This window comes from Pipra filicauda, unplaced genomic scaffold (assembly GCF_003945595.2).
Source record: "Pipra filicauda isolate LSUMZ 115617 unplaced genomic scaffold, ASM394559v2 scaffold2_size9829703_pilon, whole genome shotgun sequence".
NCBI lineage: Eukaryota > Metazoa > Chordata > Aves > Passeriformes > Pipridae > Pipra > Pipra filicauda.
Genome location: NW_024104421.1, coordinates 6,422,552 through 6,447,299, shown reverse-complemented (window position 1 = coordinate 6,447,299; position 24,748 = coordinate 6,422,552). Strand labels below are relative to the sequence as shown.

Sequence of the window (24,748 nt, the reverse complement as noted above, 5' to 3'; positions counted from 1 at the left end):
TAGGAGACCTTTGAATTCTCTTTGGCCTGCAATTGCCAGTCTCTCTTAATTTAGTATCCATTATATTATTGCAGTTGTGGCCACTGCTGGCAGGTAATTCTGTGCAGGTGAAGGGGTGGTGGGAGCAGGCAGGAAAAGGTTGTTCTTCTGGTGTTTATCTGATGCCTCTGAAATAATTGCTGTTACTAGTAGCTGACAGTGTGAAGGAGACATTACTTTTGCCCTCTTCTCATATCCAGATATTTTTAAAAGAAATACAAATGGAAGTACTCTGACAGTAACTGCCACAGTAGAGTGACTTCTGCTGTACAAATGATGGGGTGAGCCTGCTCCAAGCACTGTGAAGGTTAGTAATATCGATGGGTTTGAGGCTGCACTCTCTTTGCCAGCATCTACCTGTGGATATGATGGAAGGGTATAGTAAAATACACCAAGCTGGTGCAGCTTTGCTGGCAAGAAAAGTATAGATAATCCTGGGATAGGTCTATTTCAGTCACCCTGTCTGGCAGAAGCTGGAATACCAAACCCCTCCATGCTGTTAAAAGAAAAAAAGGAAAGGCAGAAGATGGAAATTAAGTTTGTACTGTATTTTCAAGAGAATACATTAAAAGTAAAATAAAAATCAAGTCCCACATTTGTGAGCCGAATTCTAGCTCTTTTACTTGGTTTTAGAATTCCCTCTGTGACACTCAGAGTCTAAAAAGGCTTAGAGGATAGAATTTTGCCATCTCATTCACTCTGCAAAATTCGCTACAGATGAACATACATCTATAGGGAATAAGTTATCAGGTAGAGAAGAGAAAGCAGAGGCAGGAAAAAAGTGGGAAAATCCCTGTGTGTGAATATCAAAACAAGTTCTGGAAAATTAAAAGGAAAGATGAAAAAGAAACACAGAACAGAAATGTAACAGGAAAAAAAGAGGGGAATTAAAAAAAGTAGAAAAAAAGAAAAAAGAGAAAAGAAAAAAAAATGCAAACTCTAGTAAATTAGGTAACATATTCAAACTCCTTTTGAACTCTGGCCAAAAATGTAGTTTATTTTTAAGAAAAATGGGGTAAGGAGGAAAACAGCTGGAGAAAAAATGAATGACAGATAAACAGAGTTTAAAGACAAATCAGAGTTTGGCTTAAAGCAGTGGGATATATTATCCATCCCTAATCTTTCTATCTAAAACAACTAGAATCGTTTGCTAACATCATTCATTTCTCAGTCAACTGGTTTGTCTGTGTTTTGCTGGAAGGATACAGTAGTTATTTCAAATTGGCTTCTGAATCCATTCTTTCATCTTTAAACTACATTCTCTATGGCCAGATATTGGGAAACCTTTTGACGTTTTTATTTATTTTACTATACTTTTTTTCATACAATAAAAATAAGACAGATATTAGTACTCATTTTAGCTCAGAAGAGAGAGGTATAATTAATTGCTTTGGAATCACATTTTAAAAATTTTGTGAGATAACTTTTACAGTTATCTCACTTTTTTTATATGTATTTATGTATGGTTGATCTCCTCCTGTTCCTATAATGATTTTCTTTCAGCTGCAAACAAAAGGTAGATTTCAAGACAGAATTATTTCCTAAGAAGCAGACTTGACTGTGCCACATTCTCTCCCTTTTATCTGGCTCCTATCTACTACTCCAGAGCCTGTGAGATTGCAGAAAATGTAAACCAACAGTGTTATTAGCATTAACATAAACTAACACTGTTGTGCTCCCCACCCCAAGGGGATGGCTTTGGTTTTTGTCTAGCCAAAAAAATGTTGTCTCAGCATTATTCTCTCCAGCTCTATGGTCTGTCCTGTTCCATACACTGCCCCCATTACTGCAGGATTTTCAATAGGAATATGTGGAATAAGGGTTACTTTCAAACTCATACTTGGTCACTTTGCCCAAATACATGAACAGTCTCACACCAGGCACAAAAATAGTATTTGTGTTCAAAGTTAGACATGCAGAAGCGTTTTCAAGTTCAGAAAGTGTATTTGTAGCAAACGGATGAAGTCTGTTCTAAGAAATTCTCTAGGAGCCTATTCACAAAAAGAGAAAAAAAGGAAATTGCGTAGGAAATTGCAAAGCATTCCAGATGTAAATGGACCCAGTCCAATTAAATATGTTCTCTATTCTACTTCAGAAAAATAACAAATGTTTAGGTCACAAACTTGTCATTTAGCGGCTTATATTGTGGTAGAAACAAATACGTGTTTTATAAAATTACCATTATCTCCTAAGGTATATATCTCCTTATTCTTCTCTCTTTACCTCCAATAATTTGATTTGTCATTTTATTTTGTTTTTTCACATAGACGTTGTACACTGCCTAGCTAGCACTTTGAGTCCTCAAAATACTATAAAGCAAAAAAGTTCAGCAAAGCTTTTAAAATTTTGCTTAAAAATTAAAGAAATTAAAAGCATTTAATTTCAGTGAGCTGTTGAAACCTGAGAAAATGCATTGTTTTGAATTTCTAATGAGACAACTAGTATATTTTTGTTTTTAATCTAGGCAGATATTTTTCACTAGAATTTTTAGCTAATAAAAAATTAAATATTTTACTGAGGATATCTTTAATAAATATATTAAAGCAATAATTTTCTTGAGTTACTGTATTTCTTGGCCTTCATTGCTTTTTAATACAAATAAATGGCAGTTATTGGCAGTTTGAGATGGTTTTTTTTTTTTTCAATCTTCCTCTCCTATTAAGTGCTTTCGTGTTCTGAAGCATAGGACATTACTGTAGCTGAAAATAAATAAACCCTCTTTGCTCTAAAATACTTTCTTTCATTAGAGACAGCAGTAATTCTATAACATATATATTAGTAAGTAAGTTTGATATATAAAGACATACTATAATGACCGAAAATGAAAGAATAAGACTTTAAAAAAAAAGACTGAATCTGAAATGGGAAGCTCCTGGCTACTGTGGTGTCAGCTCAGAGTCTTAAAAATTAATTAGGGAACGTAAAGGGAAAGCGTAAAAAAAATTACTAAAATGGTAATACTTCGTCCTAAATCTGGACATTCAATAGAAATAAGCACAGCTGAAATCTTACTCTTCAATTCCATGTAGAGAGTAAAAAAATATGTCAGGTGAGAAACAGGCTCATGAGACAAACTTGATGATTTTTTTTGCTCCTGTTGTTGCCATAAGATTTCATGGCAACTTTACCTGGTCTCGTCAGGACTATTATCCAGCCAATGACATGGTAAAGTAAAGCAACACTGTGACACTTCATTAAAGTACCAAACTCAGATCACTTTGGTCTCACTCTATTGTAAAATGTGGAGTGTCTTCCAAGACTGGCTGTGCAATAAGAACATTATGATTAATGGGACCAGGGGACAAAACTTCAGCAGTGAAGTGCAGGACCACTGCATAACTATTGACCTAATGAGTTTGCTCACTGCCAGCTTTTACAGTGACCTGATACTGAATACTAGCAGATTTTCTCATGCTTGTACATGTACACTTCCCTTCTGCATTTTCTAAAAATAACAGTTCCTGTGCCATGTCATTAGCAGCCTTCCTCCGCAGAGTTGCAACACACAGGCGGGAAATCAGAGCTGGATCACTCCTTCACTCTTTGGAGAAAGACACTCTTCATGCAACGAGAGCTCCTCGTTCCCAGTTAAGGATTGCAGTTTTGCAGTCCTTGCTTTAACAAATCACTGTTACTCATCCAAATCTCCTACCTACATGTGAGGGACCGCTGGTGAGAGTGATGGTTTCAAAACTGTCAGCAGGAGAAAAACACCCACTCTACCTCAGGCTGAGGACACAGAGGCTGCTTTAAATAAGGCAGCTGCTCAAAAAGTATGACCCGAAGCACTTTGCTGTTTGCTGAGCATAGGGAGGACAAGCCTTCCCACCAGTTCATGAGCAATACCACAAAAGTTGCTCGTTACCTCCAAAAAAAACTTCTGTATAATATGTCCTGGTATACTGTGCTGGCTCTGTAAGTAGAAGGTGTAGCAGTTATAGATGTTGCTAATAGAAAGATCAGTTATTGATTTCCATATAGATCTTAAAATTAAAAGAAATTCTTTGTCCTCTTTAAAGAGATTATCTCTCCTTAAAGAGATTTTTTTCCTTCTTTTATTTTTTTCAGGTTTGTTTTTGTTTTTTTTTTTTTTTCCCAATAGAAAAATTGGTGTGGAGATCTGCTCTCAACAAAAGTTCTTAGCAGGGGAAGAGCCAGCATTCAGGTAGCAACCATCTCTACCTCCTTCTGCTCCAGGTGGTTTTTGACTGCTCTCTTGAAGTTGAAACTCCCAGTGACATGCTGTTGAAATCCTTGGGTTTCAACTTGGCATTATAGAATTGCTGGGAAGAAGTTTGCTGGTTTTTGGTTGATTGTTAGGTTGTTTTTTTTAACTGGTAAGTACATTAATGAAAGAAAGCTTTAAAAATTCAGCACTGTAGTATTTTGGCCACTCACACGATTAATGTCTGAACCCAAAACAGATTAAGGAAGAAGTTCACATTGAGAGTGCACTGCATGGAAGACCCATCATGGTTTATCCTGCCTTTTGACCTGTCTGAGTTCATTCTCTCGCTGCAGCACAGACCTGTAAGAGCTCCTCTGTAGTTCTCAACCTCTCTGCTGCTGCTTTACAATAAAGATACCAAAAGTATAAAATTATATTTTATTTGAAAAATGTGAAAGCCCATAAACATTAAATGTGAGCACAGCAAGGAGATTTATAAAGTAAGTGGGTAGCTGGCATTTGTTTCAGATCAAGCTCTGCATCAGTCAGGAGCTGGAAAATAAAAACAGTTTGTGACAGGCAATAACCTGTTCTGATGGTACAACGGCCCTGGTAATGAAGCTGCAATCACTCTTCTGATCTCCTGCTGTCTTGTTTCTTTCTTTTCCTTCTTGAGGAACTGGCACTTCCAATCTATTCTAATTTTCCTGATTCTAGGCTTTGATTTATATTACTCTGGCTATTGTACATCCTGTCAGAGGAAGGAGGAGTTAAGGATTTGAGGTGGAGAGGCAGCACAGACATGAGGGTGACTAAGAACAGAGAATAACATGAGCAATTAGACAATGCTAATGGGTGACGTATTAGCCTGCCTTGCTCTGTAATTATACACAATATTTTTCCTTCAGTCTTGGCTGATGTGAACAAATACCATGTACCGTCATCATCCAACATCCCCTCCCGCCAAAAATAAAAAATCTCCATGTAAAATGATAGTTCAATAATAAGAGCATGGTGTTTAATTCAGAGTCAGGACATCTGGGTTCTGGTCCCCTTGGCATCTGCATTAGACTAGACAGAGCCCATTTATTCTTCCGGCTGTCTTTGTTTACTCTGATGCACAGAAATGGATTTTTAGAAGGTCTGCTTTGCTATCAAAGTGCAACAAATGAGGAACAGACTTTTCAGAAGTGATGTCTGAAATAGAATTTATCTAACCCTGCCAGTTCTGACATTTGTCTGCCTGTTTACAGGTCCCTGGTGTCCTGTGCGTCTCCCGTGCTGGTTTTGGTCATTGTTTTATGGGTCTGAGACATTTCTGAAACATAAGAATCTCCATGTAGGCAGAGATCATTGATGCCCCTACCCAAGAGTACAGTAGTCACATGTTGAAATATAGTAATTATTTATATTTCCTTCTCGAAGGAAAAATCATGCACTTTGCTCATTAATCAGCAGTCTTTTATTAAGCAGAAGGGTAATTCTTTGAACTCTAACTTTGTAATCCATGTAAAACCAGGCACATAAGAACTGATACCACTAGAAATTTTAATCATAGAAGCATTAATAATTAGTATACCTGAGGATGATGTTTATTCCCATGTGATTGAACAATGCTTCTTAAAAATGCATTACATTGCTTAGTTCAGTATCTCTCTATAGTCTGTTGCCTAACATTAGGAAAATCACTGAGTAAAATATACTTTGCAAACACTTTCAAATGTGCTGCCCCTTATTTTCAGGATGCGTGAACAGGTTGTATGTGTGAGAAAAGAGATGCCAAAAAATGTGGGTGAAAGTACCATGAAAGATATCGCAGTTTTTGCTCAGACAGGATACCATTTCTTTCCTTTAATATTTTCTGCCAGATCTGGGGACCATCACTCACAGTATGTAGCAGTTGGTGTAGCAGACATTTCTGGGGTGTTTGTTCAATGGAGATGTACTACTCAAAGTGAATAAAAGAGCAGTTGCATCCATCCTATAATGAGCTGAAGAGACAGTAGGTACTATAGAAAAAAGGCAGTGCTAAACCACCAGAAATGTCATGAGACAGGAATCCTTTGGCTGCTTTGCAGGTCCAAAATATTCAAGAACGGGGATGATGGAGCAGCGAGATGCTGCAGTGAAAGAAACCCCGAGACAGAAATTAACTTCCCAGGGAAGCCAGGTCTGTCTTGGGATCACACGTTTTCCCTTGGGACACATACAGCAACCAGATTTGTACTACTGGAGTGAACTGAACTCTGTGCCATTTCCACAATGCAGGAATTGCAGCGTGGTTTCTGTCTTGTGTGGCAGCAGACCTGGTGTATGCAAGGAAAATGTTCCCAAAGGTAGTTTCTAATACTGTCCATTACTGCCCCAAGGATACCCATAGTGTGGACCTGCACTTGACCTTAATGTCTCTTTAAAAGCACTTGTCTTTCCCTTTAAAATGACAAATGGATGATGCAAAATAATGCAAAATTGTAGCGTATCAGCATTATGTTCGCAAGCATTGAACCAAAGGATCCTGCTGCAAGATATGATCAGGAACAAGCTGAGGTATGGAGTCAGTCACCAGTGATTTGCAGTAATTATATAATGTGGGAAAAGAAACAATAAATACAGACCCTGCTAAACAGCCTGTGCCTTTGGCTCTGTGTTTTCTCCAAGGTATTTCTGGTTTGGTATCTGTTCCCTCCACTATGCTGCTCTTGAGCTCTTCTTAGAGCAAAAGGGAACAGTTGTTGTCCACCCCGTTCCACCATTTAGAGCACCTTCAGCTTCTGCTCATAAAAGATCATTAAATTAGAGGTGGGAAGCTGTGTCACATGAGTTAAGTGAACAGCCACGTGCAAAAAGTACCAAATTCTCAGTGCTGAATGTGAAAAGCTTAAAAGAATCTCTTGGCCTTGACACAATCATCGAAACTATTAATCAGACTGTGAAGCTTAGCCAGCACACTTGCAGATGTACAATTCAAAATATAGGGGGGAAATATCCAGTGGACAAATTAATGACAATTAACAGATTGTTCAGTATAGGTTGTTTTTTTTTTTTTTCAGTGATCTGAAAGCAAAAGAGAGCATCAGCTGCCCGACAAAACCAGTGACTGATGAGACTCAGGACTGAGGGAATGTCTGTTGTCAGAAAAACCCATCTTCACATGACCCTCTTTGGGGTTTTTAGGAAGCCGAAATTTTTCTCATGTCTTTCAGGTTAATGGCACTCAATCATTTGCAGCCATTTTCCTGTATAGAAGCCTACTAATTATGTCTCCATAATAAACATTTGTGTTGGCATTACACTCTAGCACACCAGCCTGATCGGATGGCTTGCTTGCAAACAAATTTCATCACTATCACCCTGGAGGATGGCACAAGTTTATAATGATGACATGAGCAAGGCTGAGTGGAGAGTGTGGCAGGTGGGAACATAAGAGAAGTGTGTGTTCTTGTCCCACATCTGTTCTTTACCTATAGCCTGACAACTTTTTGTGTCCTGCCCTCTCTTCCTTAGACTGAGAGGACACAGATAACAGCCAGACAACCCCCACAGAAGTGACAGACTGCAAACTGTTCAAAACAGCAATGCTCCTACAGTGAATGTGCAAAACCAAGCAAACCAGTACCTCTGCATGAATGGGGTTGGTTAGGTGTCATAACTCTTTGACTCAAAGACTTAAGCAGCAGATTAAGTCATTTGATGACAGACTAGGCTGTTTCTTTTCAAAGAGTGATGAGAAGTGCATGGTGGAAAGGAGTATGGAGGACAGAATAGTAAGAAACCAAACAGAAGAGTTCTCTGTTTTCAGTCTGCTGGATGTAAACTGAAGAGAGAAATTTTCCTCTCTTCTCCCCATCCTTCGCTCCTGTCTCCCATCAGCTCTGGTTACCAGAGTGCTACTTTCCACATAATAATAATAATTTTTTTACTTGTTTTCATAAAAATATTGCCTCTTCAGTTAGGTATTTAATTATAGAATTAATGATTTTTTTTAAAGTAAATATAGAGCAATATTTGCAAAATCTATTCTTTGAAGAAACATCAAGGAAAGAAGTATTTGATTTTCAGATTATTTCTCCAATTAATCCTTTCATTCCTCACTATGTGACAGAGCAGATAATCATCTATGTATAAATAGCAATAAGAATAACTACATGACATGATCTGCTTTATTGTGGAGAATACAGAGTATTTTGGAGAACTTTTTTTCTTTTGCCCTTGGAGAGATGTAGGTAGTCATTTCAGCAAACAGAAAAAAAAAAAAAAAAAGATAATGTATCAAATCCCAACTACTCATGAGCTGAACTAGCTACAAAGTGTCTGGTCCTGCGCCATTCGGAATGCAGGACTGCAGGACTGAACCCATAGCTGGGATGACGTACATAATTTCCTACAGGAACTCAAATAGCTATGTCATTGTTTTGCAAATTTTCTTGGAGAATGCTTATCTAAGCAAAGACCAGCTCTCATTTTCCTCACTGCGTAATTCAGTTCAGACTTGAAGGAACAGTGGGAGAGCAGACAACGTGCAGCCCTTCTCCCTTCTCCCCAGTGGGACGCACCCACCACTTTAAGCAAAGACAGTGGTGTTCTCACTGTCTAGTTAAACAATTCTACCCACAAAAAGGACTGACATCTTAACACAGCAGCACTGAGAGGTAACTGGAAACAGACCTTGACTCCTACCAGAGCAAACAGTGCATCTGAGTTCTCTGTGAGATGCTGTCTTGTTTTAGCACCTCTCCTCCTGCTTTCATGCATGTCTCATAAACACCCATCAAGCCCCAGCTTGTCAAGCCCTGGTATCAGAGAAAACTGCTGCCAGCTGACAAGGACTGGATTAGCCTCCTTCTGAGGTTGCACTTAAAGCACCCGGAGGGGTTCACTGCAGAGCAGTAAGAGGTCTGACACTCAGGATATGTACCAATCCTCTCATATCATGGCAGGGAAGCACGGGCTGAGCAAGAGAAAACAGTCTTTAAAATCCATGTGTCTGCACACACTTGGTGAGACCACGTCCAGGATGCAGTGAAATCAGAATGGGCTGTGCACAGCCTGAATGCCTCCCACAACCACTTGTGGCTGCTCATTGCAACACAGTAGAGAGGGTTAAATCAGGGTAGGGGACAGAGTTGGCACGACAACTGCAGAAGTCTTCTGTGTGGCCTGTACAATAACTAATCATTACACAGTAAAGGGTAATAATTACTTCTTAACGGTGCAGTGCAGGAACTGGCCTCATGGTAGAGCACAGAAGGTTGAAGGTGAGGGTGTTTGTCAGTGCAACCAAAGTAAGTTGGTGTGATCCCTGTCAAAGAGGTCTTAGTAGACCTCCAAAATAAGCAAATAATTCCTCTATATTTGGTTATTATCTCTTTTCTGTCTATGTGTTCAACTGCAAAAAATTTCTTCCTTCCTGGCTGTTGTGCCTTTAGTTTTGTTCCTTTGTTTATGAAGCAATATTGTGCAAAAAATAAAATCTTGATCTGGAAACCTTGTGAAATAAATAAATATAAAAAAAAAAAGAAAAAAAAAAAAGAAAAAAAGAGAGAACAAGCTCTCCTGGGCTTTCCTCCTTGTTCTTATTGTTGTGTTACTTTGACACCATTGGCCAGGGTTAGGAAATAAGCTCAACCTCAGCCTACTCATGTCCTGAGGGAAAGAACTGAAGACCTTTTTGTTTGCTCCATCTACTCAAACTGGAATAAAAGTTAAATTGAGAGCTTTTCACCTGCTAGGAGGTGCAATCAGAAGTCTCTGATCCTCCCAGCATCTAAAGCATATCAGAAAATGCAGAGGATGCATTTTTCCTTTGCTGTTCCGCTGTAGGCATTTGTTACACTATTACCCTTAGCACAGAATCAAGTGCATCCTCGACTGCTCTTGTCTGCTGGCCTGCAGTGGGGAAACTTGTTTCAACTGTTACTTAAACGGTGGAGAAAAAGAAGGTGTAGGGAGGGCAAGGGGTTGGTTCTCATTCAAATCACAGGATCATAGAGTCGTGGAATATGCTGATCACCAGAAGAAAGATCACCTTTGAGAGAGGAAGTGACCAGCCCACCTGTGCCCCAGACAACACAAGGGAAAGGTGATTCAGACAGCCTCCAGTGCGAGTGAGTCTTCAGAAACTACACCTTTTGTCCAAGCAGCCAGATCCACGGACTCTCCCTGAACAGCAGCACACTTGATTTCTAGGGTGCCACTATGTCACCTTGTCACATTTTCCCATAGTAGGTAAATACTGCTGGCACTGGTCTGTGTGGCTAAGAGCTTTTCCTCCGCAACTTTGCAGCCTGCCTTTCCCTCACAACTCTGAACCCTCCCACCCAGGCTGCTGGGGCAATGTTTTCAGGGTCCCTGGATCAGCGTTTTCCCCTCACTCTTCCCATGCTGTTATTCTCATGCTGGTCTCCGTATAACCTTGCACCTGCACACTCCAATAGTCTTTCTGTGAGGGGTTCTCCTGGGTACTGATTGATACCTGAAACACAACCAGATTTTTTTTCCCTAGTTTCACTACATTTTGGCTATAGCTATCAGTTTGTGCAAGGGACATGAAAATGCTCATATGTGCACAAGAAACTGGCCTTGCAGTCCCTGCCCTGCTCAGTGCTGGCTCCAATCAACACGAATGGTAAGCAGTGACAGCCAGCTGAGGGTTCTATCATGTTCTGCTGGAAACTATAGTTACTGTGGGAAGAATATTATGGGGGGGGGAACCAGCTGCTGCATAGCAGAGGACACCCAGGAGAGGTCTGGAAACCCTAGTTGTTTCTCTTCCCAACTGAGTGGCAGAAAGAGAACTTTCCTTTTCGCTTCTGTCTCTCCTCCTTTCTTATGTTTTTCCAAATTTTTCCCAGCTAGACACAATGTAGGCCATCAGCTACGGACTCCACTAATAAATCTTCATGTATATGAACCTGTTTCAACATTACTTGTGCAAACTAGCCATAATGGGAGGGAATTTCTACTACACTAGCATTTATAACAATATCACGTATTGGTTTCCATTGTTTATTTTGTTGACATACACATCTCCAAATATGATAAGAAAATCACCAAATGACTGAAATGAGTTGTTAAAAGTAAAAAACTCAGATCAGGTCATTGTCCATGGGAACTGTTAATTTTTAGGTGAAAGGCAGTGCTAAATTATTAAACAATCTAGCCAACCCTTGCAAAGCAGGGATATTTGTCCCTAAACTTTAATCTCTTTCCCTTGTACTCTTTTCAGAATAACTTAAAGAATGACATTGAAAGATTTGTCAAGAGTAAAACTCCAACTCACCAGGGCCTGCCATAATGTTATATCACCTACCTCCAAAATTATCCTCTGGTTTCTAAAACCCACAAACAGTGCCCCCATAAAAAAAATGCATTGATAATTTTTGTGGTATAGGCCTGGCTCTCCTTTGCCTCCAGTATTTTCGAATCATCTGTACGTACACAAAATAGCTTTGAGGTGTAACCCAAGCAGAACTGCAGCTTTTTACAGCCTTGTGGGTAGCAAGGAGAGAAATTAGGTTTCAGACAGCCCATGTTTTCCTTGAGATCTATTTTGCGTTGCTTGTTAAAAGTTTTGGTTTGGAGTTAAAAATATAGTACCTAGACGTGGCTTTCTAAAGCCATAGGCAAGGACACACACTAACAGCTTGATTTTTAAGCCAGCAAAACATCCAGAAATTATTTTTACAGTTATTCAGTAGAAAATATGGGAACCTCAGCTATTATGACCTTGGAAATGTAATTTTAACACTGCTGTTCTCTGGATTTCTTAATAAAGTGAAAGCTTGTCTTCTGTGGATTTCAAAGTCTCCCAGCTCACCTTTAAGTCCATGCCTTTAAATTGGCATGCAGTTGCAGTACAGAGCAATCCTGCATAGGTGAATGAATGATGTTGTGATTCCTACAGGACCACGATCATAACAGAAGCTCTGACCTAGAGAGCTTTCCAGTGAACCCATGTCCCACCACTTACACACATAAAAGACATCAGCAATGAAAAGATCATCTTCAGAAAGTATCTTTTTGATCATAAGTTCAGTTTTAGTTTTCTATTCTTTAAGGTTTGGGGTTTTTTTTGGCTAGTTGGTTATGTTCTGGTTTGCTTTGCTTTTTTTCCTAAAACTCCTTAGTTTAAAGGCTATTGTCTAAATCCTGATACAACATACGTGAGAATACAGCATATGAAATTACATAGATTTGAGACATATATGATTTTTGAGTTTTTGAATGAAAAGCAAGAAGAAGGAGTCTCGGCATTTGGGAGTTGCAGGTCTGCCCTAATAAGGTAAGAAACTGTATACGTGCAGCTGCTGAGGGATATTTTCTCCTGTCCCCTTTACATGAGTGCAAAGATCTCTCTCAGTGCCTGCCACATCCTTCCTCATTTTTGTCGTTCACAGGCTGTTTGTTCCAGTTTTTGCTGGAAGTGGAAAAATCAGAAGAAATACTAAAGACAGAGCTGTGACCACATTTTGCCTTTCTCAACTCACTGTTCCTCTGTAAAGAGAACACCTATAATGGGAACACAAAGGCCTTAAGCTGAAAGAGAAGTGTGTCTGCAAGGAGGTTATCTCAGGATCTTATATTAGAGTTACAGACACTGGGGCAGGAAAGCACATTCTGTGGTTGGCATCAAGATCAGTCTGGAAACCAGGTATATATTAAATTTCTCCAACTGCTACAGTGAACAAATAAAACAAAGAATCTTTGAACTTATTGTAGGAGGTCTTTCTGGGCAATCAGGGATTAATTAAATAACTTTCTAAAGTTTCCAAGGTTTTCTTTCAGTTGTTTTGATAATAACCTAGTCAAGAAGGACAAAAATTTCTGGTGAGCAGAAAAAATAAAACAAGCTGAGCATTGTCCAAAGAAGGGGGCTGCTCTGATGACTCTGAGTGAGACTCTGAGTGCAAGAGCAACTCTCCCAAAGCCATTGTGCTCACAGTTCTCTCTCAGAGATGTCTGAGAGCAATGAGCGAGCAAAGGAAACGGGCATACAGTGCTACCACCCCAGCATAAATTCCTTAGGTTGAAGCAGTTGGTTGTGTGGGGAGTTCCCTCCGACTTTATTTGCATCACAAAGCTTTTGGTAGTGTTTTTCTTGCAGTATCCTGTCTAGTTTGATCATTTATTTACTCATTTATAGCTTTAGAATAACAAAACATCATAAGGTGCTACGTGCCACGGTTCAACCATGCAGTGGTTTTTTTAAATTTACGGCTGTTAATATCTACCTGAGAGGGCTGGATTGGATGTTGGGAAAACAAATTAAAAAGCTCCCTGTTCACCTTCTCCCTCTCTTCAAGCTTGCTTAGACCTACATGTATTCCTCATAACTCACATAATTTCTTGTATGAGTCCTACTCTATTGGACATCTCTCTAGAAGACAGGTAATTCTCACCATCTTTGTCACCTTCCTGTGCATCTTTCCCAGTTCCTGTGTACCCTTGCAGCATTAGCACATGTAGAACTGCTGTTGGGGTTTAAGATCTATGATGGATCTGCTTCAAATGGCATCTGCTGAGAGGTATCCTGTGTACAGCTGCCTGTATCAGTAACACCCAGGGGAAAATGGAAAGGCTCTTACTTTCTAAAGAAGAGAAAGATCAGCACCAGGTTATTAGGTAATTTTCATATGGATTAAAATCAACTGAATGTTTGAAAGATAATGTATCATTCATTTCTTTCTGTGCATGCCCAAATTTAGGCAAAGTTAAGGTTAAGTTTAATGCCAACTGTTACAGAAGTGCTGCCAAACACTTTAAAATTTAAACAGGAAGAGCAGACACAGCTTATGAGAATGAAAATGTTATTTTATACAATTTCCATGTTAGAAACTGAGGTAAAGGAGGTTACTGAGTTTGTCCGAGGCCACACAAGCAATCTGTGGTGAAAGTAGGAATTAAGCCCCTGTCACTACTTTCTGAAAGCAGTAACAAGAAAATTACTCCTCATCTTTTTAGCTATGTGTCATTTCCACACCCCACTTTGATTTTTAGAGGCAAAAAAGACAATAATGTGGAATATTAATTGTCAGATTTGTCATTCAGAAAGAATGGCAGTGCTTGAGTTATCTGGATTTTTTAAAACTAGATATTTTCCATTCCCCTATGCTTCAAAGTAGGCAATACACAGTCTCAGTCTTTGCTAAAGAAAGAAAGAGAGAGAGAGATACAGGTTTTCTTCAGACAAAACATACAAAATGATTTTCTTCATCTTCTTTCTTTTTTCTTTCCTTGTTTTTTTCCATTTGTACACTTTTGGTTTTTTTTTTCCTTTTACTGAATCATATGGTAATATAATTAATAACAGTAGGATATTCCTTGCAGGAAGCTGCTTCTGATGTCAAAACCTTTCAGTAAAGATCCCTACATTTACTCCCAGTGGATCAGATTGTGAAAATGACTAGCAGACATCAAACAGACATTTTTAATGAGAATTTAACAGTGAGTGCTTCATGTATTCTTTCCTTCTAGTTCCAGCTAAGTGTGCTGGATATCACAAATGTCAAAAGGAGAAAGGTACCTCATTTTACCCTCCTTCTTCTCTGCTTTTCCTCATTTGTAAGAGCCTTCTCTGGCTAAAGGAAGAAACTTTACAACCAAGATGCCCTGTTTAAATTCTCACTGCTAGGGCTCAAGGTCGTAACTGAGAAGGCATGACATTGCCAGGTTAAATATAGCACTTTGTTTTGTGATGGCCTCTCCTTTCGTGTCACTCCTGTTCTGACAGCTTTCATCAGCTGAGAATACACTGCAAGAAAAGTGAAAATAGTGTGGGTGAAAGGTGCCAGTAATGGATCAGGAGACCAGGTTGAACTCAGCCTAAGCATGTAAAAGCAACAGCAGAGAAAACATTTCTACTTTTGCTTCTCACCGAGATCTGGAGTAGTTAGGAGCTTCAGAACCTTTTTTTTTTTTTTTTTTAAGGAAGCAGAACATTTTAGCTTATCCTTCATTCTCAACAGAAACTTTCCCTAATAAACATCTCCTAAAAGCTCAATTTTCCAGCACTCCAGTACAAAGAAACACCATGGGGATGGAGTTTGTCTGTTCCTTTTTTCATTTGACAGCAGCACAATTTAACCTCAACACCTGACAACCTGCAGAAAGTGAATCCTGTCATGAGATCAGGAAGAATTATTGTCCCTACCTCTGAATGTCAAGCCAAAGCCTACCCAAGGTAACAAGAATTGGTCTCCAACCTCAGCAGGCTTTGTGTCAGGCCATAGGAATGTGTCAAAAATCAGGCAGCAGGTTGGTGGCGTGGTCAGGGGATTATCTGTGATGTCCTTTGTCTCAGTCCAGTGTGCTGAGTGAAAAAATATCCTTCTTTAATTAAATCCTGATGTTTGCACAAAGCATTAGCACCCTTAGTCCAGGAAATGTCCGGGATAGTCAATGAGCTATATGGAGAGAGATCAAAGAGGTATCTAAGTCTAATAAAATAGTAACCATGGGTGAGTTCACCCACCTGGATATTGGTAGGTCAACTGGTACAAACATATTAAAAAAACCAAACAATTTCTATGTGATTTCTGGGATAACTGGAGAACATAACAGTATGTGCTCTTAACTAGGTAGCTGAAGACATGATACAGCCAAACCACTAAAAAGTAATAGACTTATTACTGCATTAAGAGCATGAGGTTAAAACTGACAATGATTAGTGAACTGCTTAAAAAGTACTGAAGGCAGAATTAAAATAAGTTTAAAAAAAGAAAGTAAAGAATGAAAGAGAAAGAAAGTAAAATTCTTGGATTCAAAACAACAGGTATATTAACAGGCAGTTTCTGATTCAGTGAAGTCATGCAGAAAGCAAACTAAAGGCAAGATAGGAAAAAAAGATATTGTGAAATGTTAAGGTCCAAGAGGTTGTTTGAGTCAAGCAACCAGCCTTCAGGAAATGACACTTCATCTCTAGCGAAGCCCATGGCTAAGGGAGAGAAATTATAATAAAACACAAACAAAATGTCAGTTGTAAATGAAGAGGGCCAAGGATGCACAAACTGACAAGAGTTTGTGGGAGTGTGTGCGCAGGGGAGAAATGCAGGACATTTCTGAAAGGTCTTAAATTCACCCAGTTTGGGGGGGAAGCAAGGGGATCTGCTGCACATCCAGGGAATATTGGGAATAAATAATGAGCAAAAAGACTTTGCAGAGGTTCAGAATTATTTGTTTGGTTATATCTTCTCTGCAAATGATGCTGCGCCAAAATCCATCTTAGACCTGTTTTTTTCAAAGACAAGAAAGCACATGAGCTGTCAGAATGTGAAACACTGAAAGAAACATTGGAACAAACTGATAAACTAAACAGCAGCATATCACAAGGACCTCATGGTTATATATGCAAGGGTTTGGAAAGCATTTGAAAATGAAGTGGCTGCGCTGATAGCAAAAAAATGCGAGTTGTCACTGAAGTCAGATACACTACAGAAGGACAGGAGGGTAGCAGCTAGCATACCTATCTTTAGGACAGGCACTGGATTAGTCTTAGGTATTATATACTGAAAAGCATTGTTTCACTTCCAGCTAAATTGGTTGAAACTAACAAAAATTAGAACTACATATAGGAGAGAAAAAAAAAATCATAATTTCTTTTAAGAAGAAATGTTGTCTCTTCTATATATTCTATATATTCTTTGAAACATCAAAATAAAAGACCGAGAAAAACAGCCTGAAAACAACTTGATAAGTCTCTCTATATAAGTATTTATATATCATCTTAAATTCTTTGACAAATTTAAGTCATGATAAAATAGGTGTATTATTAATGTTGGAAGCTGATTAAGGAAAACGGAAAACTACACATGAAGGATCCTTTTTCATTGTAAAAGTTGTGTTGTCCAAGAACTTAGAACTTCTTTACTGAAATTATTGCTGTCAGAAAAAGGGAATAAGGATTGAAGTATTTCATAGTGTACTAATTAAGTTGGGTGAAGCAAATGGATTGCAAATGGAAATAAACGTTGTCCAATGTAGAACAATCACAGGTGGAGTGAATTACTTAGAAGCCTTTCTCATTCTAAGCCAGCTGTGGCCACTCAAGAAAAGGTATTGGCATTACTGCGGACATAGGAGGCGTAATAGGTGTTAAAATGGAAACTACTTTATTGTATAAGCCAATAGTTCTCACCTGGAAAACAGTGTCCACATCACCAAAAATTAAGAGAGAAGAATTAGTAGTTTTTAAGGCATGTAAAGTGACTGGGAACCCCAGGACTACCTGAGAGAAAAAAAGAACAAGAGGGTTCTCGGTTGAGTAAATAAATGGCACCTATACAATGTACTGGCTGCTCCTGTTGATCTTTTCATGTCATATAAGAGAGAGGTAGCAATAACATCAAAAGACAATTAATTTAAATAGATCAAAGGTTGTTTGGAATGTGATTTTCCCAAGAAAATATTTTGATTAACCTACTGAATTCACTGTAACGTGCTATCACAGTGAACTTACTGGGAGGCAAAGCTGGATTAGCTGCTTATCTGGCCAGTGAGTATACCTGCAGCTTGTCTAAAATTGCTACAGATTTCCCTTTGGTGAGGGAGGTATTTTTTTTCATTAGGAAATTATCTCCTGGTAGTGAGCAAACATAAGCTGGTGGGTATAAAAACATTTTACCCAAGGGCAGTGCAGATAGCTAGGGCAACATTTCGTGCGCCTGCTTCTTTGGTAGCTGACATTGATAGAAACACTACACAGGACAAGAAAAACCACCTGTCTGATACAATGCTGTAATCATTATGTTCTAATGTTCTTTAACTGGATGACTGATGGCTTTTTGAATAGAAAAATAATGAGTAATGATAACAAATAACACAATTTCAGTTAATTATTCAAGCTAACATTCATGAAACTTTTGAGATGTATGAATATTTTCATGAATAAATCATTGGTCACCAGCTTGCACTAAATGACTTCAGAAATAGCAGTGGAATAAGCTTGTTGCCATTATTCATGAACAAATTTGTGAATAATTTTTAATATATGACTACTCTTCTTTCTAATTGACTATACATGAGATAGATGAGTTTAAAATAAACATCACTAATTCATTGCAAAGCTGAGAGAAAATTTCTCAGCTATAGGCTGTATCAGAAACTTAATTTTTCCCATACATGGATTTTGCTAATTTTTGTTTCTCACATGCTAGAATGGATTATAAAACTGAAGGGTCTAATCCAGTGTTTGCAGATCATCTTATCTGCATGAAATAAAGAAATTTTTACATATTCAGACACCTGAAAATCCTGAGCCAGAGAAATCACTAAGAAAGAGAATTCTTTTAAATGACTAGGGTTTTTTTATCACCTTAGTTTCCAACACTAATTTGACAATGATTCAGAAGAAAAATCTATGGAGATATTTTTGTCTCATTACATCTCTTTCAATTGAAAAAAAAAAAAAAACACAACCAAAAACTAACCAACTAAAAAACTAAGAAAACCCACACCTGCCCACAGTTTACTCAGAGCTTTTCTAAGAGCTTGAGGAAACCCTGAGAAATGCTGATTTATAGAATTTCTTCCCTATTTGTGTTGTGGCCACTCTCAGAGATCTTTATTGCCATCACTGTGAGAGGTGCCCGTACTCTTCCCAGTGCCCATTATCACATTATATTTCCTTTTCAACAGAGTCTGATGAAACAGAGCTGTTCCATGAACAGTTGTCAAAACACTGGCATATTCTAATTACAACACTTACTATGTTTCTGTGAAAGTCAAATTCTGAGCTCAATTGCACTAGAATAAACCAGACGCAATTAAAATCAGTGGAGGCACCCCTGATTTGAAAGAAGGTAATTAAGATCAGAATCTAGCCCGTGGAGTCAAAAGAGATACAGGAACGATGGGAATCAGAGAATCATCTCATCAAAAAGAAAACATGCAGAAGACTGAGCAAAGCAGCTGGACCTAAATGAGGGTCTGTTTCATTTTATCCTTATCATATTCCTAAAAACGAATCCATTAAGCACATGGACTACTGAAATCCTATTGAATATCTTAGTCTCACTGGCAAACATTCTTTAGGAAGTGCTTGATGGAAATGAGATGAAACTCACTTCACCCTGTCCTATCTTCTTGGGCCTTAAAATTATGTTATACAAGAGATGTCTCTTTGGAACACCTGTTGATACATATGCCCCTCTATGGGGAATAGGTGGTGTTAGATATAGGTAACAATATAGCTTTAAAGGTAGGACAGACAGTCCAAAACAACATGCAGCTCCAGAGCCTAAAGCATTTTTTACATAGGAACAAGCTCAAGGTCCATGGGAAAAGGAGACAACCCTTTAATGCAACTTCAGAGGTGGTCTTGACTTTTAATTCTGCCCACTGCAATCAGGGAAATGCAGGAAGGCAGCGGGATAAGTCATCAAGAGATCCCTACTCAATTTCATAAAGAGAACTAGGGAGTGCAATCTGCTGGACAAAAGTGGTGTGCAGTCAGCTGGTGGGATATGGACAAGAGAGTAGGTAATGGTATCTTTTGGGTAGCTCTGACCTGGGAAAAACTGTGAAGACCCTGGCAAAACTGAAAGCTATCTTTGCCAAAAGATAGCAACTGGAAAAGGTGGGTAGGGTAGTGTGTGGGGAGTGTGCCGATTGTCTCTTTTAGCTACAGGAGTTCTCAGTGCTTGGTTCTTTGTGCAGCCTGGATCTTAGAGATGAGAATCTCTAAGATGTGTTTAACAGGGCTTTAAAAGCTGCCGTACAAATTAATGCTACCATATATTAAATACCAACATACAATTTAAGCTTTTTTAAGATTTAAGGCTACAAGCGTTTGTGAAAAAGTTATTCCTGTCATTCATATGAGCTGGATCTAAGCTCCATCAGCTTTCCTTAGCCTGATTACTGTTGTCTAGCCCATCCACCCACCTAAAGAGTCTGTGGAAGGTCAGGACAGCAGTTTCACAAGTGAGTAATCCTCTCCTATGCCTTCGAATCTCTCAGAATTAGCTGAAAGTTGCTTCAAGCTGTGAAGCTCAAAGCCAGAGAGATCCAAAATTTCTGAATAAATGGCCAAATATAGTCTTGGCTTTCCAGCTCTAATTTCTCCCTACTCATTCCTCTATAGTTTAACCCACCCCAACTCTGATCTCTGGGTGACCAAACCAAGATCAGGTGAAACCCACCCACCACTTACTTATTTATTTATTTATTTATTTATTTATTTATTTATTTATTTATTTATTTATTTATTTATTTATTTATTTATTTATTTTTCCCAGCTTGGGATTTAGAAGAGGGAAGATCTGGCTGGAAACAGACAATGGGAGGAATGGTCTTATCTCATACCACTTGCTTTTCTCCCTCTCCTGTAATTTGCTATGAAGACGTTCCCCGTGCCCGGGGATGCTCTTCCGCGCCTGCCTCTGGCACTAGAGGGCGCGGAGATCTGGACTTCGGGCTGGAAATCCAGCTCTCCGCGGATCCCTACTTTCCCCTTACGTTGAACTCAACTTTCAGAGAGGTCTTGATTTCACAGAAGGAGAATCTGCTTCGTTATTACTGGCTTGTCGGCGTTCCCCATGCTGCATTGCTATGGAAACAGGACCAGAAAATAAGTCTTTTGCATGTAGGTCATAATATTAGTGGAGAAGAGAAAGTCTGGGTGAATGGGTGAGTGGGTTATAGGAGTGAAGCGGAGCAGAGTAACCTCCTGGGACTTTATTAACAGCAGTGGGGGATTTCATAGTAGATGTCTTCAAAAGACTATTGAATGAGACACCCAATGGGCTTAAAGAGCCGAGCATTTTGAGTAGCTGAGAACCGTGAAACACATGCAGGCAGTCAGCCCAGAGGTGACAACCACAATGACAGTTGGACACTGTGCTGAACACTCAGGAAAAAAATAGTTCTGTTCATAAACGCTTTTTTTAATTGATGGCTTCCGTTTCCCCCTTTCTGTGTCTTGGTCTCCATCCTGGGCAATAACAGCATGGCTAGATCGCTGTTCCTTCCACCTCCTGAGGACATTCTCGATCACACATGGTCCAGATCTCCCTGGGCTCTGCCCAAATGCAGAGTTAAAACCTTTTGGGTAGAGAATACTCCTTAAAATCTTGGGCTTGGATGGGAGAAAAGCATGACCTCTCCTTTTTATAATTTTGCTCTACATCCGAAGCAACTCGAGGATGTCCTAGACCTCCCCCTCCCCATATACTGGGTCTCATTCTCGAGCACACTGCAATGCAGAAATCACAGCCTGCTGTGGGCAGGGGTAGAGAGGGCAGCTCAGTGGGGCACATGCTCATCAAGTCAGTGAGCCCTCTGCACTTCTCACTGTCCTGATAAAAAGGCAAACAGGGCTGGTTTTGCAGTCCAGGGATCCTGCAGGGAAGAAGTTCAACCAAACTTACACTCACAAAGATCCTAAAGGAGAGAGGGAGTATACTGTGTGTAGCTTAAAGAGGTTTACAGATGAGTCACCGAGAGCGGCTGGTGTCATAAACCATACAATCAAGGCTGGTGTGTATTTAGACAGGGGCTGTGATTGCAAGTGATGCAATACCATAAAAGTAGACAGCATGCATACTTGTGATCTCCTGCATTAACCTTCCTTATTGTTGGTCTTTTTGTTTGTTTGAAGATTTGGTATTTCCCCCCAAAATCTGCAAAAGGCAGGCTGTCAAGCAGAAGTTAGACCCCTTTTTTTTACCTCTTTCCCTTCTGCAAAGAGAAGATCTTCCTTAAGGGACAAGGACAAGCCGGTGTGTGCAAACACACTGGTTGACACATAAAAATGGGGACAGATGTTATTCGGGCTAGATCTGTAACAAGAATTACCCCTTTCCCAGTGTCCTTTGCCATTTGGAAAAAAGCTGTCTCTCCTTGCCCTAAAAGGAAATTTAGCAAATGTAAATAGTACGAAAAAACGATCTTACAAGGGTGGGAGAAAGCATCCCTCGTCCTTTACCCAGAGAAGGGGTAAGGACTCACCCACAGACCAGTGGGAATGAGTCACCAGCCCTAACAACCTCCCCTCGGAGTTGGCAGCGGGCACAGCCATCCTCCTGGAGCGCCTCTGATCAGAGCCCTCCGGCCCGGCTGCCTCGCGGGGAGACGATCAAAGGAGCAAAGCCAGCCCTGCAGCTCCCAGTCTGCCTGCTCCCTCATCACCCTGGTGCTCGGGCTGGTGCGGGGAACCCGCCGAGCATGGCACGGGGCACGGAGTGTCGGGAAGGCTCGAAGTGAAGAGTGGCTCTAGCTGGAGGGATGGCCAGGATAGACTTTTGCCCGACAAGAAGCAGAAAGCACTTTACTCCTTCAGAACCCCCGATGCAGCCGTACTCTGGGGCTGCACCAAGACCTCGGTGTGCCAGAGCTGTTTCTGGGAAGCAATTTTTCTCCCACGACTTGATCTGAGCTCCCTCTCAAAGTATCAGCTCGCTCCTTCAGGCCACAAACACCCCGTGGCGGCGGCACGGGCGAAAGGGAAGAGAGCCCGGAGGCACAGCCGGGACAGACACAGCCCTGCCGGGGTCTCAACAGGACCGGGGCAGAGGGGCGAGTCGCACCCGGCCCTGGAGCATCCTCTCCAACAGCAGCCTACTTCTTGGTCCGTGGACCGGACCCCAGGGGGAAGGACCCGGGGAAGCGGGGCCGGAAATGAGCCGGGGAAACCCCATTCCCTTCCCACCTCTGGCGGCGCCTCCAGCCAGCGCTCTCCCCCCCCGCGGCAGGACATGAGACCTGAGGCAAAGGAAACAGGCGCTGATCCCGGGCAGAGAAGGGATTCTGGGGGGGTGACGGACCGCACCGACAGAGCAGCAACCTCCTCTCCTTATACCCCGCACCCCTCCTGGTCCCCTGCGGGGCAGGGATACCACCCACCCCGTCCCTGCCTGCTCACCCTGCAGCCAGCGCACTCCACGGGCGGGCTCCGCTCCCCGGGGACGTCTCCGCTCCCGGTGACATTTTGCAGGAGTCGTCAACAAACATGTCACAGCGGAATTTGGTAAGGGTAGTCCAGGAGATGTCTCTGTGTCGGAATGTAGCATTTATAATAAAAAAAAAACCCTGTGGACAGCGCTTGAAAAATGTCAAGATTTCTCTACCATGTTAGACTCGGTTCTGGGATTAATATCGCAACTGTAACACGACAGAGAAGGGCTCCGTGCTGGGGGCAATCGCTTTGCTTTCTCTGCTCTCTCTGCCTTTCCCCAGTGACCCGCACAGCTGTGGACCCACTCAGCAAAAGTTTCCCTATGGTCTGTTCTGCTTCTTCTACCAGGAAGCAAAAGCTTGTTTCTTAGACATTATTTCCTTGGCGGGAGCTTTCCTATGACAGCAGCGGATGAAATTTTATGTGCGGCGAGGAAGGGGCGGAGGGTAGAAGACGTGAAATAAAAGGAAAGAAAAAAACAAAAGACGAAAAAAAATAGATGGAAGGGAAAAGGGGGGGGGGGGGGAAAGCGCGCGAGAGACACACAGAAAGAGGAAACGTCAGTAAAACCCAAAGCTTTCCTACCTGTGATCCAATTAGCAGAAGTTGCATCCCATCCCGCTGCAAGCGGCTCGCTCCGCAGCCCCGGCTGTGGCGGCAGAGGCATGCGGGCTGCGCGGCGTCAGCGCCCGCAGCCAGCCGCTTTATCTTCCTCTTCCATATCTTCCAAGAGGAGGGAGGGGGGTTGGAGTGGGGGAAAGACAGATTACTTGGTACCGTGATAATGGGGGGAAAGAATAACAGTTTGGAAGCTTTAAACAAGAGGTGGCATTGTCCGGGTTGATGGAGTTTTTGTCTCTCTCTCGCTCCCTCTCTGCCTCCCACACCCACAGGCACACACATAGACACGCACACCCTCGATGGCTCCGACCCTTGGGAGTCTCTGCTTCAGTTCAGCCAAGCTGAGCCTTAGGGGAAAAAAAAAAAAAAGTGCACTAGTGCTATCAAACCTGGCTTAAAGGTTTGGACAAAACTGAAATAATTAAAAACAGGTGAAGCCAGGACTCTCAAGTGAGCTGGTAATAATTCATACTTCCCCCAGAGCTCCTGAGGAAATGGGGGCAAGCTGCCACCTTCGTTGAGGTGGTGGGGAGCGAGGGAAGTGGGATGCCTAGGTGAGCATCTCGGGCGAATGTCCTTGCTGGGGTGCTGCGGCTGCGGGTCTGCTTGCTGCCCGCCTGTGGGGGTGTGAGCGAGTGTGTGGCGGTGTGAGGGGGTGTGTGGCGTGTGTGAGCGCGAAGTGGGCTCGATTAGCTGCAATGGGCAGGCAATTTCTGCAGAGAACATTTACAATTTTCTTTCAATATGACAGGATTAGTTGCTGTTGAAGGCTCTCCTCCAATAAGATCAGCACTGCTCTCTGATTTGGTGGCTTTGCTGAATAGAAATTACTGGTTCTTGTTATCTCTCAACACACTCTCCCCTCTTCCTCATCAGGCACTCCCCTCTTCCTCATCAGAAGTCTTTATCCACGTTTCGCACATCAGAAACGCTTTTTGCTTTTTCAATTACCTCCTTCCCATCTTTCCCTGCAATGCTCTTCTTTATTTCTATTTTTTTTCTATTTCTATGATAGCTGTAAGTCTAAAGCA

The 24,748-nt window shown here is 41.0% G+C and overlaps 1 protein-coding gene across 3 annotated transcripts in view; it reads right to left on the bottom strand.

Moving 5' to 3' along the window:
• CHRM2 (cholinergic receptor muscarinic 2) overlaps window positions 1-24,364 on the bottom strand; it is a 95,077-nt gene extending 70,713 nt beyond the window's left edge. The window contains exon 1 of one of the 3 annotated variants that reach the window (XR_005564271.1): window positions 23,682-24,363. The gene's annotated coding sequence lies outside the window, so the exon portion shown is untranslated. Of the gene's footprint in view, window positions 1-23,063; window positions 23,427-23,681 lie in introns of those variants that run through there. The other 2 variants (XM_039383239.1, XM_039383240.1) reach the window with 2 other exon arrangements.
• Window positions 24,365-24,748: the final 384 nt, after the last annotated feature.